The sequence below is a fragment of the Balaenoptera borealis genome (assembly GCF_965194805.1).
Source record: "Balaenoptera borealis genome assembly, chromosome: 8".
NCBI lineage: Eukaryota > Metazoa > Chordata > Mammalia > Artiodactyla > Balaenopteridae > Balaenoptera > Balaenoptera borealis.
Window position 1 is genome coordinate 31,310,398 of NC_138865.1, and position 19,341 is coordinate 31,329,738.

Genomic DNA, 19,341 nt, shown 5'->3' on the forward strand with positions numbered 1-19,341 from the left:
GTAGTGTATATATGTCCCTGCCACTCTCTCACTTCGTCCCAGCTTACCCTTCCCCCTCCCCATGTCCTCAAGTCCATTCTCTACATCTGCGTCTTTATTCCTGTCCTGCCCCTAGGTTCTTCAGAACCTTTTTTTTTTTTTCTTAGATTCCATATATATGTGTTACCATATGGTATTTGTTTTTCTCTTTCTGACTTACTTCACTCTGTATGACAGACTCTAGCTCCATCCACCTCACTACAAATAACTCAGTTTTGTTTCTTTTTATGGCTGAGTAATATTCCATTGTATATATGTGCCACATCTTCTTTATCCATTCATCTGTTGATGGACACTTAGGTTGCTTCCATGTCCTGGCTATTGTAAATAAAGCTGCAATGAACATTGTGGTACATGACTCTTTTTGAATTATGGTTTTCTCAGGGTACTTGCCCAATAGTGGGATTGCTGGGTCATATGGTAGTTCTATTTTTAGTTTTTTAAGGAACCTCCATACTGTTCTCCATAGTGGCTATATCAATTTACATTCCCACCAACAGTGCAAGAGTGTTCCCTTTTCTCCACACCCTCTCCAGCATTTATTGTTTGTAGATTTTTTGATGATGGCCATTGTGACCGGTGTGAGATGATATCTCATTGTCGTTTTGATTTGCATTTCTCTAATAATTAATGATGTTGAGCATTCTTTCATGTGTTTGTTGGCAATCTGTGTATCTTCTTTGGAGAAATGTCTATTTAGGTCTTCTGACCATTCTTGGATTGGGTTGTTTGTTTTTTTGATATTGAGCTGCATGAGCTGCTTGTAAATTTTGGAGATTAATCAATCCTTTGTCAGTTGCTTCATTTGAAAATATTTTCTCCCATTCTGAGGGTTGTCTTTTGGTCTTGTTTATGGTTTCCTTTGCTGTGCAAAAGCTTTTAACTTTCATTAGGTCCCATTTGTTTATTTTTGTTTCTATTTCCATTTCTCTAGGAGGTGGGTCAAAAAGGATCTTGCTGTGATTTATGTCATGGAGTGTTCTGCCTATGTTTTCCTCTAAGAGTTTCATAGTATCTGGCCTTCCATTTAGGTCTTTAATCCATTTTCAGTTTATTTTCATGTATGGTGTTAGGGAGCATTCTAATTTCATGCTTTTCCATGTAGCTGTCCAGTTTTCCCAGCACCACTTATTGAAGAGGCTGTCTTTTCTCCACTGTATATGCTTGCCTCCTTTATCAAAGATAAGGTGACCATATGTGCCTGGGTTTATCTCTGGGCTGTCTATCCTGTTCCATTGATCTATATTTCTGTTTTTGTGCCAGTACCATACTGTCTTGATTACTGTAGCTTTGTAGTATAGTCTGAATTCAGGGAGCCTGATTCCTCCAGCTCCGTTTTTCTTTCCCAAGATTGCTTTGGCTATTCAGGGTCTTTTGAGTCTCCATACAAATTGTGAGATTTTTTTGTTCTAGTTCTGTGAAAAATGCCAGTGGTAGTTTGATAAGGATTGCATTGACTCTGTAGATTGCTTTGGGTAGTAGAGTCATTTTCACAATGTTGATTCTTCCAGTCCAAGAACATGATATATCTCGAGTAATATAATTATATATGTATGTATTATATATATAATATATTAGAGTTAGATATATTTATAAATATATATCATAATTATGTTATTTATATAATAAATATAAAATAAATACATTTATATTATAATTATATATATATAAATATATTATATAATATATATATATTTTTATATATAAAAATATATATACTTTGTGGTACAAAATTGGTTAAAGCAGTCAGAAAATAACTACCCATAAGGAATAGATTTATAATTTAACTACATTAAAATGTAAAAGTTCTGTACATTAAAACACTATTTAAAAATTGAAAGATAAAGTAATGAGTGTCAGAGAATATTTTCTAAAGTTATAAACAATAAAGGATTAAAATGTATATACATATATATTTTTTTAATTTAAACATATAATTTTAAATCTCTGATTCAATAGGAAGGCAGGCAATGTATAGAAAATAGGTGGTGCTTCATAATAGAGAAAATAAAAATGGCCAAAAAGATATGAAAATTTACTTAAAATCATTATTATTCAAGGAAGTGCATATTAAACTATGGTGAGATACCACTCTATCCCCTCAGACTGGCAAACATTAAAAACCTTTAGAGTTATGAGTGTTGTTGAGGATATGTCACAACAAGAACTCATTCAGCACTGGAGGCAGTGCATATTAATCCGTCCCTTTGGAAAACAAGTTGTTATTAAATGGTAAAGTGGTGATATTCCTATCACCACCCCTAGGAATATATAACTTTGAGAAGCTCATGCGCACATGAACCATGACAGTATGAACAAGATTGTTCATAAAAGCAAGCATAGTAGTCCCAAATTAGAAACAACCCAAGTATTCCTAAATAGTAAAATGGATAAATATGCTGCAGTAGAGTCATACAATGGAAATATTCTACAGAAATGCAAGTAAACAAACTAGAGCTCCATACAACAACATTGATGAATCTTACAAAAGGTTGAACAGAAGAAGGCATAAAAAAGTAAATCTGTGATTCCATAGATTCCATTTATATGCAACTCAGAAATAAGCAAAACTAACTTGTATTGTTTAGAGATGTAAACATAGGAGACAAAATCATAAAGCAAAGCAGAGAAATGATCACTATGACAATCAAGATTGTGATTGCACATAAACTGGAGCAAGAGGGTTTTGATCATGAAAGGACACTCATATTCTTTTTGGGGACCTGCAATTTTTAATTTCTTAAGCTGGGTAGTAATTACATTAGTGTTTGCTTTATAATACTTTGTTAAATTGTACATCTATGTTTTGTTTGCTTTTGCACATACATTGTGTTTAACAATAAAAATTTTTAAATTATATATTACTTATATGTTGTAAAAAGATTTACCACAAAATTCAACAGTTTAAGTAGGCAAATACTTATTATCTCACATATTTTCTGAAGGCCAGGGCTTTGTGAGTATCTTAGCCGGGTGGCCTTGGGGTCAAGCCATTGGCCAGGGCTGTAGTCATGTGGCTTGACTGGGGCCGGAGGATCCACTTCCATGAAAGTTCACACACATGTCTGTTGGTTGGGGGCCTCAGCTCCTTACCATGTGGGCCACTTCACAGGGCTGCTTGAGTGTCCTTACCACATGACAGCTGACTTCCTCCAGAGTGAATGATTCAAGAGAGAAAGAGAAGAGAGCAATGCCTTTCATAACCTAGTATCAGAAGTCAAACATTGTCAATTTGCCACATTCTATTCATTAAAAGGAAGTCATTAAAGTCCAGTCCATGATGAAGATAGAGGAATTAAACTCCATCTCTTCAAGGGAATGGTATCAGAGTATTTGTGGACATATTTTAAATCACCATAAATTTTATCAGAAGTCTACTATAAACAAATTCAATGTAGAGTACCTATATTAGGAAAAGTATTTGCAACATATAGGAAAGCAAAATGACTTAATCTATTATAAATGAGGATAAGAACTCAATATACACACTGAAAAAAGACATGAAAAAATTCTAATGAGCATATAAGAGGAAAAATATAAACATTGCTAGTGAAAATGAAAATCTGAGTTTTTACAGCTTTTCTGGAAGAAATGTCACATATATTGTATATTAGTGTGGAGACTTAAACCACTTAATATACGAAGAATTTATTTCTTTAAAAGGGAATAAAGACACAGACCTACTAGAGAATGGACTTGAGGATACGGGGAGGGGGAAGGGTAAGCTGGGGCAAAGTGAGAGAGTGGCATGGACATATATACACTACCAAACGTAAAATAGATAGCTAGTGGGAAGCAGCCGCATAGCACAGGGAGATCAGCTCGGTGCTTTGTGACCACCTAGAGGGGTGGGATAGGGAGGGTAGGAGGGAGGGAGATGCAAGAGGGAAGAGATATGGGGACATATGTATATGTATAACTGATTCACTTTGTTATAAAGCAGAAACTAACACACCACTGTAAAGCAATTATACTCCAATAAAGATGTTTAAAAAAAAAAGGGACCAATATGTATAAAATATGTATGGAGATGTTTATTTTACATTATTTGTAGAAGAAAAAAGCTGAAACAAATGGAATGACCAATAAGTACAGAAATGTTTGAATACATTATGACACATCCATGATGTGAAAACATTTTTAAAACTTTCTATTGACAAATAGTGTACATACAGAAAAGTGCAATATTGCATGCATAAAGCCCAAAGAAATATCACTATCTGGTCATACTCATGATATCAGCATTCTAATCAAGAAAGAGAACAATGCCAGAACCCCCAAAGCCCTCTCAGCTTCCTTGTAGTCTCAAACTTCTCTGAGTAACCACTATCCTGACATCTGAGAACATAGATTAATGTTGCTTTTTTTGGTACTTTGCATGCGTGAAATCATATAGTATGTTATGTGGTATATTATATAGTTGACGCTTGAACAACACTGCTTTGACCTGTGGGTTCACTTATATGTGGGTATTTTTCAATAGTAAATAGTATAGTACTACGCAGTCGGTGGTTGGTTGAATCTGCAGATGCAGAGGAACCAGGGATATGGAGAGTTGACTATAAGTTATACATGGCTTAACTCCCATGTTGTTCAAGGGTCAACTGTAGTTTTATTTTCCTTTGTATTCTATTTGTCAGATTCATCCATACTACATGTAGTTATAGGTAATTGATTCTCATTGCTGCATAGTACTTGATTGTGTCTCAACTCATTTATCCACAACAGTTTTAACAGGTATTTAGTTTCCAGCTTGGGACTATTATGATTAGTGCTATGAATATTCTAGTACATGTCTTTTGGTAAATAAATGTGCATATTTCTGATAGATATATACCTAGGAGCAGAATTGCTGGGTCATAGGATATGCATGTGTTTGGCTTTAGTAGACTCTGCCAAGCAGTATTCCAAAGTGGTTGGACCAATTTATGCTCCCAGTAAGAGTGTATGAGATTTACTGTTGGTCCACATTCATACCAACACTTGCTTTTTCCATGTTTTAGATTTCAGCTTTTGGATGTGTGTCATGAAATGGTTCTCATAGATTTTCTTCTAGAAGCCTAATTGTTTTTTCTTCACATTTAGGTATGCAATCCATATGGAATTGATTTATATGTATGGTATGAGGTAAGTGTCAGGTCACACTTATTTTTTCATATGGATATTCAATTGACCCAGCACCACTTATTGAAAAGATCCATCTTTACCATACTATTTTGATGACGATAGCTTTTTCGTATAGTTTGAAATCCGGGACCATGATACCTCCAACTTTGTTTTCTTATCAAGGTTGTTTTGACTATTTGGGTCTTTTGTGTGGAAAGATACACTGTGTTCATGAATTGGAAGAATTAATATTGGTAAAAATGACCATACTACCCAAGGCAATCTGCAGATTCAGTGCAATCCCTTTCAAAATACCAACAGCATTTTTCACAGAACTGCAATAAATTATTCTAAAATGTGTATGAAAACACAGAAGACACAGAATAATCAAAACAATCTTGACAAAGAAGAACAAAGCTGGAGGTATCATGCTCCCTGATCTTAAACTATACTACAAAGCTACAGTCATCAAAACAGTATGGTACTGGCACAAAAATAGATACATAAATCGTTAGAACAGAATAGAGAGCCCAGAATTAAACCCACACTTATATGGGCAATTCCTCTATGCCAAAGTAGGCAAAAATATACAATGGGGAAAAGATAGTGTCTTCACTAATTGGTGTTGGATAAACTGGACAGCTCCACGAAAAAGAATCAAACTGGACTACTTTCTCACACCATAAAAAAAAAAAACACCAAAAAACTCAAAATGGATTAAAGCCTCAAACGTAAGACCTGAAAACATAAAACATCTAGAAAAACATAGTCAGTACACTCTTTGACATTGGTCTTAGCAATATTTTTTTGGATATGTGTCTTCAGGCAAGGGAAACAAAAGCAAAAATAAACAAATGGGACTACATCAAACCAAAAAGCTTTTGTATAGCAAAGGAAACTTTTAACAAAATGAAAAAACAGCATGCTGAATAGGAGAAGGTATTTGCAAATGATATCCAATAAGGGGTTAATACCCAAAATATACAAAGAACTCATATAACCCAATACCAATTGAAAAATTTGCTGAGGACCTAAATAGACATTTTTCCAAAGACATACATATGGCCAACAGACACATGAAAAGATGTTCAGCATTACTAAATATCAGGGGAATGCAAATCAAAACCACAATGAGATATCACCTCACACCTGTCAGAATGGCTATTACAAAAAGACAAGAAATAACAAGTGTTGGTAAGGATGTAGAGAAAAGGGAACCCTTGTGCACTGTTGGTGGTACAAATTGGTGTAGCCACTATGGAAAACAATATGGAGGTTCCTCAAAAAGTTAAAAATAGAACTACTATATGATCCAGCAATTCCACTTTGGGTATTTTTCCAAAGAAAACAAAAACATTAATTAGAAAAAATATATGCATCCCTATGTTTATTGCAGCACTACTTACGAGAGGCAAGATATGGAAACAACCTAAGTGTCCATCAATAGATAAATGGATAAAGATGTGGTATATTATACACAGTGGAATATTACTCAGCCGTAAAAAAGAATGAGATCTTTTGTGATTTTGATGTGACAACATGGATTGACCTAGAGGTTATTATGCTAAGTGAAATAAGTCAGGCAGAGAAAGAAAAATGATGTATGATTTTAACTTATATGTGGAATGTAAAAAACAAAGCAAATGAACAAATGAACAAAATAGAAACAGTCTCTTAGATACAGAGAAGAAATAGTGGTTGCCATAAGGTAGGGGGTGGGGGGTTGAGTAAAATAGGTGAAGGAGATTAAGAGGTGTAAACTTCCAGCTGCAATATAAATGAGTTGTGAGGATGAAATGTACAGCATGTGGAATATAATCAGTAATATTGTAATATCTTTGTATAGTAATGTACTGTAACTAGATTTATCATAGTAACATTTTCTAATGTATAGAAATATTGAATCACTATGTTGTACACCTGGAACTAACATAGTGTTGTAGGTCAATTATACTTCAATTTAAAAAAAAAAAACTAGTTCTTTGAAAAGATCAATAGAGCTGATGAGCCTCTAGCCAGGCTAACTAAGAAAAAAGAGAGAAAATACAAATTAGTAACATCCAAAATAAAGGAGGGACATTACTACAGATCCCATGGATAGTAGAAGGATAATCAAGGAATACTATGAACAACACTATGGCCACAAATTTGATAACCGAGATTAAATGGAGTAATTCCTTGAAAGACACATCTGCCAAAACTCACACAAGAAGAAAGAGATGCTGAATAGGCCTGTATCTATTAAATAAATTGAATCAACAATTAATAACCTTCCAAAACAGAAAGCAGCAGGCTCAGATAGGTTCACTGGTGAATTCAAACATTTAAGGAAGAAATTATGCCAATTTTATACAATCTCTTCCAGAAGATAGACACAGAGGGGAAACCTCCTAACTCATTATATGAGGCCAGCATTACCCTAAAACCAAAACCAGATAGTCTTTAAAAGAAAACTACAGACCAATATCTCTCATGAACACAAATGCAAAAATCATCAACAAAACATTAGCAAATCAAAACCAAAAATGTATGAAAAGAATTATACACCATGACCATGTGAGATTTATCCCAGGTATGCAAGGTTGGTTTATCATTTGGAAATCCATTAATATAATCTATCACATCAACAGTCTAAAGAAGAAAAATCACATGATCATATCAATAGATACAGAAAAAGTATTTGACAAAATCCAATACTCATTCTTGATAAAAACTCTTAGCAAGCTAGGAATAGAGGGGAACCCTCTCAAATTGATAAAGACCATCTATACAAAATCGATAGCTAACATTATACTTAATGATGAGAAACTAAGTTTTTCCACTAAAAGCAGGAACAAGGCAGATGTCCTCTCTCACCACTCCTTTTCAACATCATACCAGAAGTTCTAGATAACTCAATAATACCAAAAAAGGGAAATAAAAGTTATACAGAGTGTAAAAGAAGAAATAAAACTATCTTTGTTCATGGATGACATGATTGTCTATATAGAAAACAAAAGAATTAACAACAAAATTTCTGGAACTAATAAGTTATTACAGCAAATTTGGAAGATGTAAGGTTAATGTACAAAAGGTTAACACTTTCCTTATCCCAGCAATAAACAAGTAGAATTTTAAATTAAAAACATATTGCCATTTACCTTAACACAAATACTTAGGTGTAAATCTAACAAAATACGTACAAGATCTATATGAGGAAAACTACAAAATTCTGATGAAACAAATTTAAAAAAGAACTAAATAAGTATAGAGATATTTCATGTTCATGGATGGGAAAACTCAATTTTGTCAAGACGTTGGTTCTTCATAACTTGATTTATAGATTCAATGCAATCCCTATTAAAATGCCAGCAGGTTATTTTGTGGATGACAACTAAGTGATTCTAAAGTATATCTGGAGTGGCAAAAGACCCAGAATAGCCAGTATTGAAGGAGAAGAACAAAGCAGAAGGACTGACACTGCCTGACTTCAAGACTTACAATAAAGCTATAGTAACCAAGTGTGGTGTTGGTGATAGAACAGTTAAATAGACCATTGGAACAGAATAAAGAGCCCAGAAAGAGACTCACATAAATATCACTATATTTCTGTGAAAATATCACTGATCTTGATGAAATACAACGGTAAAATGGAGAAAAGACACTCTCTTCAACAAATGGTGCTGGAACAACTAGACAGACACATATTAAAAAACATAAGAATCTAGAGACAGACCTTTCAAAAAAATTAATTGAAAATGGATGATAGACCTTAATATAAAATGCAAAATTATAAAACTCCTAGGAGTTAACACAGAAAAATTCTAGATGGCTTTTGGTATGGTGATAACTTTTTAGATACAACACCAAAGGTATGGTCTGTGAAAGAAATAATTGATAAGGTGGACTCATAAAAATTAAAAAAAAGAAAAACCTTCTGCTCTGTGAAAGACACTGTCAAGAGAATAAGAAAACAGCCACAGACTGCGAGAAAATATTTGCAAAAGATTTATCCAATGAAGGACTGTAATTCACAATATACAAAGAACTCTTAAAATTAAATAATAAGAAAATGAACATCCTGATTTAAACATGGACAAAAAACCTGAACAGATACATCATTGAGGAAGATAAACAGATGACAAAATAGCATACAAAAAATGCTCAACATTATATGTCATTAGGAAATTGCAAATTAAAACAATAGTAAGATACCACTACACACCTATCAGAATGGCCAAAATCTGTAACACTGACAACACCAAATGCTGACAAGGATGTGGAGCAAGAGGAACTCTCATTCATTGCTAGTGGGAATGCAAAATGGTACCACCACTTTGGAAGACAGTTAAGCACTTTCTTACAAAACTAAACATACTCCTACCATATGATCCAGCAATTGTACTACTTGGCATTTACCCAAAGGAATTGAAAAGTTATGAACCTGCACGTGGATGTTTATAGCATCTTTATTCATAATTGCAAAAACTTAAAAGCAACCAAGTTGTCCTTCATTAAGTGAATAAATAAATAAACTGTGAAACATCCAGGCAATGGAATATTATTCAGCACTAAAAAGAAATGAGATTTCAAGCCATGAAAAGACATAGAAGAAACTTAAATGCCTATTACTAAGTGAAAGAAGACAATCTGAAATGGCTACGCACTGTATGGTTCCAATATATGAAATTCTAGATAAGGTAAAATTATGCAGACAGTAAAAAAGAACAGTGGTTTCCAGGGGTTCAGAAGGAGGGAGGAATAAATAAATTTGTGGAGCACAGAGGATTTCTAGGGCAGTGTACCTGTTCTGTATGATACTATAATGGTGATACATGTCATTATGCATTTGTCAAAACCCACAGGGTGAACCTTGATGAACTTTTGGTGATAATGATGTGTCAATGTAGGTTGATTATCAAATAACCTGCAAATGTACTCTCTGGTATGAGACATTGGTAGTGGGGGAAGCTGTGTGTGTGTTGGGGCAGGGGGTAACTTTTATACTATCTCCTCAATTTTCCTATGAATATAAAATAAATAGAGCTTCTTAAGAAAATATTTTCAAATTAAAAAATAGAAAAGGAGAGATTCCTAACTCATTTCTGAGGCTAGTATTAGCCTTAAAAGGCCTTGTAAGAAAGTTACAAATCAATATCCCTTATGAAAATAGACATAAAATTTTCTAATAAAATTATAGCAAATTAAATCCAGAAATTTGTAAAAGGCATAATACATCACAACCAAGTGGGGGTTTTCTTGTGATGCAAAGCTAGTTAAACAGACAGAGATCATTGATGCAATCCACTATATTAATCAACTAAAGGATGATTTGGCAATTGTTTTTCAGTAAAGAACCAGATAGTAAATAGTTTAGGCTTTGTGGGTGACATACAGTTTTTATAGCATATTCTTCTTCTTTTTACAATACTTTAAACATGTGAAAAAATCATTTTTTGGCTTGTGGCCTCTAAAGAAACAGTCAATGGGCAGGATTTGGCCTGTGAGTCACAGTATGCTGACCCCTGGACTAAAATAAGTAAAACCACATGATTATATCAATTGATACAGAAAAAGAACTTGAAAAATTCAACATCCATTCAACATTAAAACTCTAGTAAATTAGGAATAGAAAGCATCTACAAAAAAATTCTATAGCTAACATCATAGTTAGTAGTGAAAGATTTAATGTTTTACCCCAGGATCAAGAACAAAGCAAAGATTATATATTTTTACCACTCCTATTCAACACCATAGGTTGGTTGACAAGCCAGTGTGATAAAGCAAGGGGAAAAAAGCTTAGAGATTGGAAAGGATGACATGATTGTTAAAGTAGAAATCTCCAGAATCTATTTTAAAAGCTACTGGAATGAATAAGTGAATGTAGCAAAGTTGCATAATAAAAGGTCAATGCACAAAAATTAAAATGTAATTTATATAATATTAATGAAAAATAGGAAACCAAATCTGTTTTTTAAATACCATTTACAATAGCTTCTTTTTAAAAAAGGAAATACTTTGATATAAATCTAACAAATGTGCAGGAGCTGTACACTTAAAACTAAAAAAAGCTAATGAAAGAAATCAAAGGATGTCTAAAAAATCTAAATAAATGGAGAGATATATCATGCTCATGGATTGAAAGACTCAATATAGTTAAAATGTCAATTCTTTAAAAAATGATCTATAGATTAACACAATTCCAATAAAAATCCCAGCATTACTCACTGTATATATTGACAAGTTGACTTTAAACTCTTTATAGAAAGTCATAGGAATTAGAGTAGCCAAAATAAATTTGAAAAGAAAAAACTTTGACTTTAAGACTTACTGTAAAGTCACAGTTATTAAGACAGTGTGGTAATGGTGAGATGATAGACACGTAGATCAATGGAACAGAACAGAGAGTCCAGGTATGAATCCATGCAAATACAGGCTTTTTTACTAAGGTAAAATTTACATGAAATGAAATTCATCATGTTAACCATTTTTAAGAGTACAATTCAGTGCTATCGTTAGTACTAAGGTCCGTAGTGTTTTCCTCACTTTCATTTCTGATTTTAGTAATTTGAGTTTTTCTCTTTTTTGGTCACTCTAGCTAAAGGTTTGTCAATTTTGTTGCTCTTTTAAAATAAATTTGGTTCATTTATTTTCCCTCTTGTTTTTCTATTCTCTATTTATCTCCACTCTAATATTTATTATTTCCTTCCTTGTACTAGTTTTGTGTTTAGTTTGCTCTTCTTTTTCTAGTGCTTTACGGTGCAAAGTTGGGTGACTGATTTGAGATATTTTTTAATGTAGGCATTTAAAGCTATAAATTTCCCTCTGAACTTATCTCACTGCATCCCATTAAGTTTTGGTATAGCATGTTTATGTTTTTGTTTTCATTTGTCTTAAGGTATTTTCTAACTTCTCTTGCAATCTTTTCTTTGGCCCATTCGTTGTTTAAGAGTGTGTTGTTAGTGTGCACATATTTGTGAATTTTCCAGTTTTCCTTCTGTTAGTGTCAGGGCAATTTCATAAGAATTTCTTGACTTACTTGGGCAAGGGAAGAAATTCATGAGTAGACCAGAAGAAGCAGAAATTTTGTGGAATGGATTCTGGCTCTCTTCACAGGGCTACTTTTTTCAACATTTAATAAAATAAGGTTATATTTTACTGAAATGACTCTCGCCAGCATTGACAGTGACAACTACAGGGAAACTTAATTTTTGATCCTGAGATGGGGGGGAGGAGAAAAGGTCGACTAGAGACCTGCCTTCTCCCATAAGAATGAGAGATGATAATACAGATGCTCATTCCTTCTACTCCAGCAATAAGATGTAAACCTTGCATTTGGTATGGTCTGGAAATAGAGCACTTTGTTTAGTCAGATATGACTGTTGTCAGAAAGTTACATACTTTCGTTTAAAATGCCAACTTTTCTACGTTTCACACTAGTAAAGGCACATTTAAGTTGATTTTATTTATAACGGTCATGAGATAATGATAGCTGTAGTACCATAGTTCATTTCACCGCATCTCCAATTCCTAGAAATTCGACTTCATAGAAATGCCCAATGAACAACTGACTGGTAGCAGTTTAATGGTTCTCCTGTGAGACCTCTTAGAACTGATTTCAGATTGGAAGTATTACTACAGTGAGAAGTGAATTACTATAATACCTTTTCTGTTGGCTAACATTTTACAAATTCTTCTCTGAAGGGTTTCACAGATGTGATTTCAGGATGGAGTTGGAAAAGTGAGAGTCCACTACTGCAGAAGAAACAAAAGGACAGGTTCCTCTTCAGCTATATAATACCATAAATAAATGATCATATTCGCCACTTTTTGAAATTACGATGGCTATCCTCAAGGGGAAATTGGAAGAGGTGGATTTCGAATTGCCAAAATATCTTGGCCTGTTTTTAGTTTCCTGAACAAGGTGCTGAGCTAGAGGAGCTCTGAAGTCCATTGCATCTCAAGGTTTTTAGTCTCCCTGACCAGAGAGCACAAGGGAAGCCGGCAGCCATTTCGGGGCTGATGGAGGTGTGCTGGGTTTACAAATGCCAAGCTGGCAAGCCCCAAGCTGGCTCCATGGGGTGAGCCTCTGCTCTCAGGACATGCTGGAAGCCACCCCCAATTAGGACATAACCTGCACTGAGGTTAATTACTGAGGATATGGGTACCCTGTGGGTATTTTCAGAAATGCCGAAGTTCACACTCTGTGGTTGTTTGACTGTAATGGCTAATAAACTTTAACAATGTTTTTGCAAGGAACTTTATGACGAACACCATACTAGGCTGATTGTATGGCATTGTTAATGGTGTCTTCATGAAATTTATTACATATATTTATTTACTCATGAACTATTAATAATTTATGGGACATCATATTTGCTTTCTAATCCTAGTGATATTGTTTCCTACCAGAACAAAAAATTAATTCTGTGTCAAAGAAGCCTTGGTTTGATTAGATTCTTATGGAAATACTCAATACTGATAATCCTCTAACAGATGTATTCTCACCAATTTTTCTTCTATTATGAAAAATTGTGTCACATGTTATATTTATATACAAAGTGTGTGTGTGTATAGAGACAGAGAGGTTGGATTTCAACTTTCAGAAGTGACCTAAATTTGTTTTTATTCTCATTTTGTATTATACAACTCTAAGCCATTATTAATATTTTACTTCATTTTAAAGTAAAAATAAAATGATGGTGTTGGTTTTGAGGCTTCAAGTTGTCTCAGGGATTGAGGCAGGAGGTAGATGGGTCCCAGGCTGAACAGTTTCTCCCCTGTGGACAGGAACTCCATAATAGCAGGAACCCCATAAAAGCAGGATGATGGAGGAGGTTGGGCCCTGCTCAGATAAGAGATAAAAGACCACATGTTCCTCATTCTTGAAGTCAAGGAGACCTTCTCGACTATACATGCACAGAAAGGCTCCATGGAGGTCAAAAAGGGAGGGGGGGCCACCCCATAGTAAGTGATGTCAACTACCTATAGGCCTCTTCACCAGAATCCAACTTGGCTAAGAGATGCGCACGCACACATGGGAGGACCCTGAGATAAACCAAATACAGACTCAGAACCAGGCAAAGCAAGATGATTGGTCTAAGGAAACCCAGAAGAAATGCCCCATAAAAGTGATACAAACTACCACGAGGGTGCGACTCTCTCTCTGAGCCCACCTGTGTGTCCATCCACATGTACTGTACTCTTTTCCTCCTAATAAACACTTTACTTGTTTCACTACTTTCCGTCTCTATGTGGAAATTCATTTCCACACAGCTGACGGGCCAGGGACTTGTTCCTGGCCACTGGTCCCTGGCAGTGTGGTGGCTAGGATTCAGCGCTCTCACTGCCATTGCCCGACCTCAGTCTCTGCCTGGAAACCGAAATCCTGCTTCAAGCCGCTACAGGCCAAGGCCTCCTGCGATCAGGATGATGCTGTTTTACCAAACAAACATTCTTTTCACGTTAACAGGTTTAAAAATTGCTCAATATCAAAGTATTTCTTCAAGTCATCCTTTAAGAAATTAGATTTCCCCACAAATGCAGAGCTTTGAATTCCAGCATATAATTTATTAAATTCTTTTTTCATACTTGAAATAATCACAAGAGTTGGTGGATGCCACATTTCTGAAGCCCTGACATTAAGGAACTAAGCTGAAAGGATATTTCCCAGGCTTAGGGTTTCAGGAAATTGCAGGTGGAGTAATGTCAACAATTCACAGGACTCTGATATAGATCACTAGTTTTCATTCTCCCAAATAGAAAAACTCGCCATGTGACCCTTCATTGGCTGCTCTAGTAAAGCAATTTGAATTTTGCTGACCTAAAGTAAGTGAACAGTTTATACAAGCTTTAAGTATTGGTCATTTGAAAGAATTCTCTTGTTTCTGAGTATCGTGCCTTTTATGTTTCTAATGATACTTGCTTGGAATTCCTAAAAAGTATAATTATTTTTACTTTGGAAAGTGCTGAAGTATAGAGTACAGTATAGGATAGATATGTGGTATGAGGTTTGTTATTTAATTTCCTTAATTTAGGGTTGTTAATAATTTTCCTGAATCAAACCATTTCATTTGTATACTGCCTTTGTCATGATTTTGGAAATGTACTCTATGTCTTACTGTCATTATTATTCATGAAATTCTTTAGGAATTGACATTCTTTCTTCGGTTGGGCTGTGCAAATGGGAAGCCACTTTTCTTCCTGCCATACACAAATTTATCCAGCCCACCATAGATATGTAAAACTGCATGAGATTTTTTCAAAGAGAAAAGTTAATACACATCTTTCTTTTTTTATTTCCACAATTACCTGAACCATAACCATTTTATTTTGAGGGATGATTAGTGTACTGAAGGAGAGTGATGATGACAACTGCTTTTCTTGCTGAACTTGAGAAAATAATAAAAATAAAGAGGTGAAGAACAGGTTAGTGAGGTAAGATTATATTTTTATTTGTTATTTCCATGCTACTGAACCTCAGTATTAAAAATACTTCAGGTTAAATATTATCTTCCTTATGATAGCAATTATACTGCCTTTGTAAATGTTTTACTATACCTTTAGAGCTATGAATCTGAGATTGTAAGTCTCCATGTCATGATAGGAGTTACTCATCTGTACTTTTGTCCAACTCTCCCATTTTTCTGCCATGTTGCCTATTTTTCATTAATTTGCAAGAGTTGTTTATATATTCTTTCAATGAGCTGTTTGATACATACAGTGTAAACTGCTGATCACTTTTTTTGTGGTGGTTTATGATAAACAAAGTATTCCATTTTAAGTTCCTAAACATCAATATTCTCTTTAAAGTTTAGGGCTATTTATTCATTTTTTTGGTGACACATTACAATTTTATTTCATTTTCTTACTTTTAAAGTTGAGGTAAAATTCATACAACATTACATAAAATTCACACAAACCATTTTAAAGCAAACAATTCAGGGGCATTTAGTATTTTCACAATGTTGTGCAAACACTGTCTCTATCAAAACATTCATCACATATTCATCGCCCCAAAAGAAAACCCCATACTCACTGAGGAGTTACTCCCCACCCCCCTTATTGTTAGGGCTGAATAATATTCCATTGTATGTATACACCACAGTTTGTTTATCCATTCATGTGTTGATGGACATTTGGGTTAACTTTTTGATTATTGTGAATAGTGCTGCTATGAACATTCAATAAGTTTTTGTGTAGACAGATGTTTTAAATAATCTTGGGTATACACATAAGAGTGGAATTGCAGGGTCATGTGGTAACTTCATGCTTTCCAAGTTGGCTGCACTATTCTACATTTCCACTACCAATGAATGAGGATTCCAATTTCTCCACATTTTTGCCAACACTCGATACTGTCTGCCTTTTTAATATATCCATCCATATAGGTGTAAAGTGCTATCACATTGGGTTTTTTTTTAAACATCTTTATTGGAGTATAATTGCTTCAGAATGCTGTGTTAGTTTCTGCTTTATAACAAAGTGAATCAGCTATACATAAACATATATCCCCATATCTCCTCCCTCTTGCGTCTGCCTCCCATACTCCCTCTCCCACCCCTCTAGGTGGTCACAAAGCACTGAGCTGATCTCCCTGTGCTGTGCGGCTGCTTCCCACTAGCTATCTATTTTACATTTGGTAGTATATATAAGTCCATGCCACTCTCTGACTTCGTCCCAGCTTACCCTTCCCCCTCCCCTTGTCCTGAAGTCCATTCTCTACGTCTGCGTCTTTATGCCTGTCCTGCCTCTAGGTTCTTCAGAACCTTTTTTTTTTTTTTTAGATTCCATATATATGTGTTAGCATACAGTATTTGTTTTTCTCTTTCTGACTTACTTCACTCTGTATGACAGACTCTAGGTACATCCACCTCACTACAAATAACTCAGTTTTGTTTCTTTTTATGGCTGAGTAATATTCCACTGTATATATGTGCCACATCTTTATCCATTCATGTGTCGATGGACACTTAGGTTGCTTCCATGCCCTGGCTATTGTAAATGGAGCTGCAATGAACATTGTGGTACATGACTCTTTTTGAATTATAGTTTTCTCAGGGTATATGCCCAGTAGTGGGATTGCTGAGTCATATGGTAGTTCTATTTTTAGTTTTTTAAGGAACCTCCATATTGTTTTCCATAGTGGCTGTATCAATTTACATTCCCACCAATAGTGCAACAGGGTTCCTTTATTTCCACACCCTCTCCAGCATTTATTGTTTGTAGATATTTTGATGATGGCCATTCTGACCAGTGTGAGGTGATACCTCATTGTAGTTTTGATTTGCATTTCTCTAATGATTAGTGATGTTGAGCATCCTTTCATGTGTTTGTTGGCAATCTGTATATCTTCTTTGGAGAAATGTCTATTTAGGTCTTCTGACCATTCTTGGATTGGGTTGTTTGTTTTTTTGATATTGAGCTGCATGAGCTGCTTGTGTATTTTGGAGATTAATCCTTTGTCAGTTGCTTCATTTGCAAATATTTTCTCCCATTCTGAGGGTTGTCTTTTCGTCTTCTTTATGGTCTCCTTTGCTGTGCAAAAGTTTTTAAGTTTCATTAGGTCCCATTTGTTTATTTTGGTTTTTATTTCCATTTCTCTAGGAGGTGGGTCAAAAAGGATCTTGCTGTGATTTATGTCATAGAGTGTTCTGCCTATGTTTTCCTCTAAGAGTTTGATAGTGTCTGGCCTTACATTTAGATCTTTAATCCATTTTGAGTTTATTTTTGTGTGTGGTGTTAGGGAGTGTTCTAATTTCATTCTTTTCCATGTAGCTGTCCATTTTTCCCAGCACCACTTATTGAAGAGGATGTCTTTTCTCCATTGTATATTCTTGCCTCCTTTATCAAAAATAAGGTGACCATAGGTGTGTGGGTTTATCTCTGGGCTTTTTATCCTGTTCCAATGATCTATATTTCTGTTTTTGTTCCAGTACCATACTGTCTTGATTACTGTAGCTTTGTAGTATAGTCTGAAGTCCAGGAGCCTGATTCCTCCAGCTCCGTTTTTCTTTCTCAAGATTGCTTTGGCTATTTGGGGTATTTTGTGTTTTTATACAAATTGTGAAATTTTTGGTTCTAGTTCTGTGAAAAATGCCATTGGTAGTTTGATAGGGATTGCTTTGCATCTGTAGATTGCTTTGGTTATTATAGTCATTTTCACAATGTTGATTCTTCCATTTCAAGAACATGGTATATCTCTCCATCTGTTTGTATCATCTTTAATCAGTGTCTTATAGTTTTCTGCATACAGGTCTTTTGTCTCCTTAGGTAGGTTTATTACTAGGTATTTTATTCTTTTAGTTGCAGTGGTAAATGGGGATGTTTCCTTAATTTGTCTTTCAGATTTTTCATCATTAGTGTATAGGAATGCAAGAGATTTCTGTGCATTAATTTTGTATCCTGCTACTTTACCAAATTCATTGATTAGCTCTAGTAGTTTTCCAGTAGCATCTTTAGGGTTCTCTATGTATAGTATCATGTCATCTGCAAACAGTGACAGCTTTACTTCTTTTCCGATTTGGATTCTTTTGATTTCTTTTTCGTATCTGATTGCTGTGGCTAAATCTTCCAAAACTATGTTGAATAATAGTGGTGAGAGTGGACAACCTTGTCTTGTTCCTGATCTTAGAGGAAATGCTTTCAGTTTTTCACCATTGAGAATGATGTTGGCTGTGGGTTTGTCATATATGGCCTTTATTATGTTGAAGTCAGTTCCCTGTATGCCTACTTTCTGGAGGGTTTTTATCATAAATGGGTGTTGAATTTTGTCGAAAGCTTTTTCTGCATCTATTGAGGTGATCACATGGTTTTTCTCCTTCAATTTGTTAATATGGTTTATCACATTGATTGATTTGCATATATTGAAGAATCCTTGCATCCCTGTGATAAATCCCACTTGATCGTGGTGTATGATCCTTTTAATGTGCTGTTGGATTCTGTTTGCTAGTATTTTTTTTAAATAAATTTATTTATTTATTTTTGGATGCATTGTGTCTTTGTTGCTGTGCTCAGGCTTTTCTCTAGTTGTGGCGAGGGGGTCTACTTTTCGCTGCGGTGCGCGGGCTTCTCAGTGTGGTGGCTTCTCTTGTTGTGGAGCACAGGCTCTAGGTGTGCAGGCTTCAGTAGTTGTGGCTCGCGGGCTCTAGAGTGCAGGCTCTCTAGTTGTGGCACATGGGCTTAGTTGCTGTCCATCATGTGGGATCTTCCTGGACC

General features: G+C 34.9%; 1 protein-coding gene and 2 long non-coding RNA genes across 7 annotated transcripts in view; 2 read left to right on the plus strand and 1 right to left on the minus strand.

Annotated features, from left to right (window-relative positions):
• Positions 1–14,409, plus strand: part of LOC309634364 (uncharacterized protein) — a 108,901-nt gene extending 94,492 nt beyond the window's left edge. Inside the window, exon 8 of the mRNA XM_082404318.1 lies at positions 12,829–14,409. The gene's annotated coding sequence lies outside the window, so the exon portion shown is untranslated. The remainder of the gene's footprint in view (positions 1–12,828) is intronic.
• LOC309634366 overlaps positions 1–19,341 on the minus strand; it is a 111,846-nt gene that overhangs the window by 548 nt on the left and 91,957 nt on the right. For 3 of the 4 annotated variants that reach the window (XR_014248040.1, XR_014248041.1, XR_014248042.1), the window contains one exon: positions 447–1,568. The exons of the other annotated variant lie outside the window; for it this stretch is intronic. This is a non-coding gene — a long non-coding RNA (uncharacterized lncRNA). Of the gene's footprint in view, positions 1–446; positions 1,569–19,341 lie in introns of those variants that run through there. 4 annotated transcript variants of the gene reach the window in all.
• LOC309634369 overlaps positions 15,326–19,341 on the plus strand; it is a 38,109-nt gene continuing 34,093 nt past the window's right edge. The window contains exon 1 of one of the 2 annotated variants that reach the window (XR_014248062.1): positions 15,326–15,561. This is a non-coding gene — a long non-coding RNA (uncharacterized lncRNA). The remainder of the gene's footprint in view (positions 15,562–19,341) is intronic. The other variant, XR_014248063.1, reaches the window with a different exon arrangement.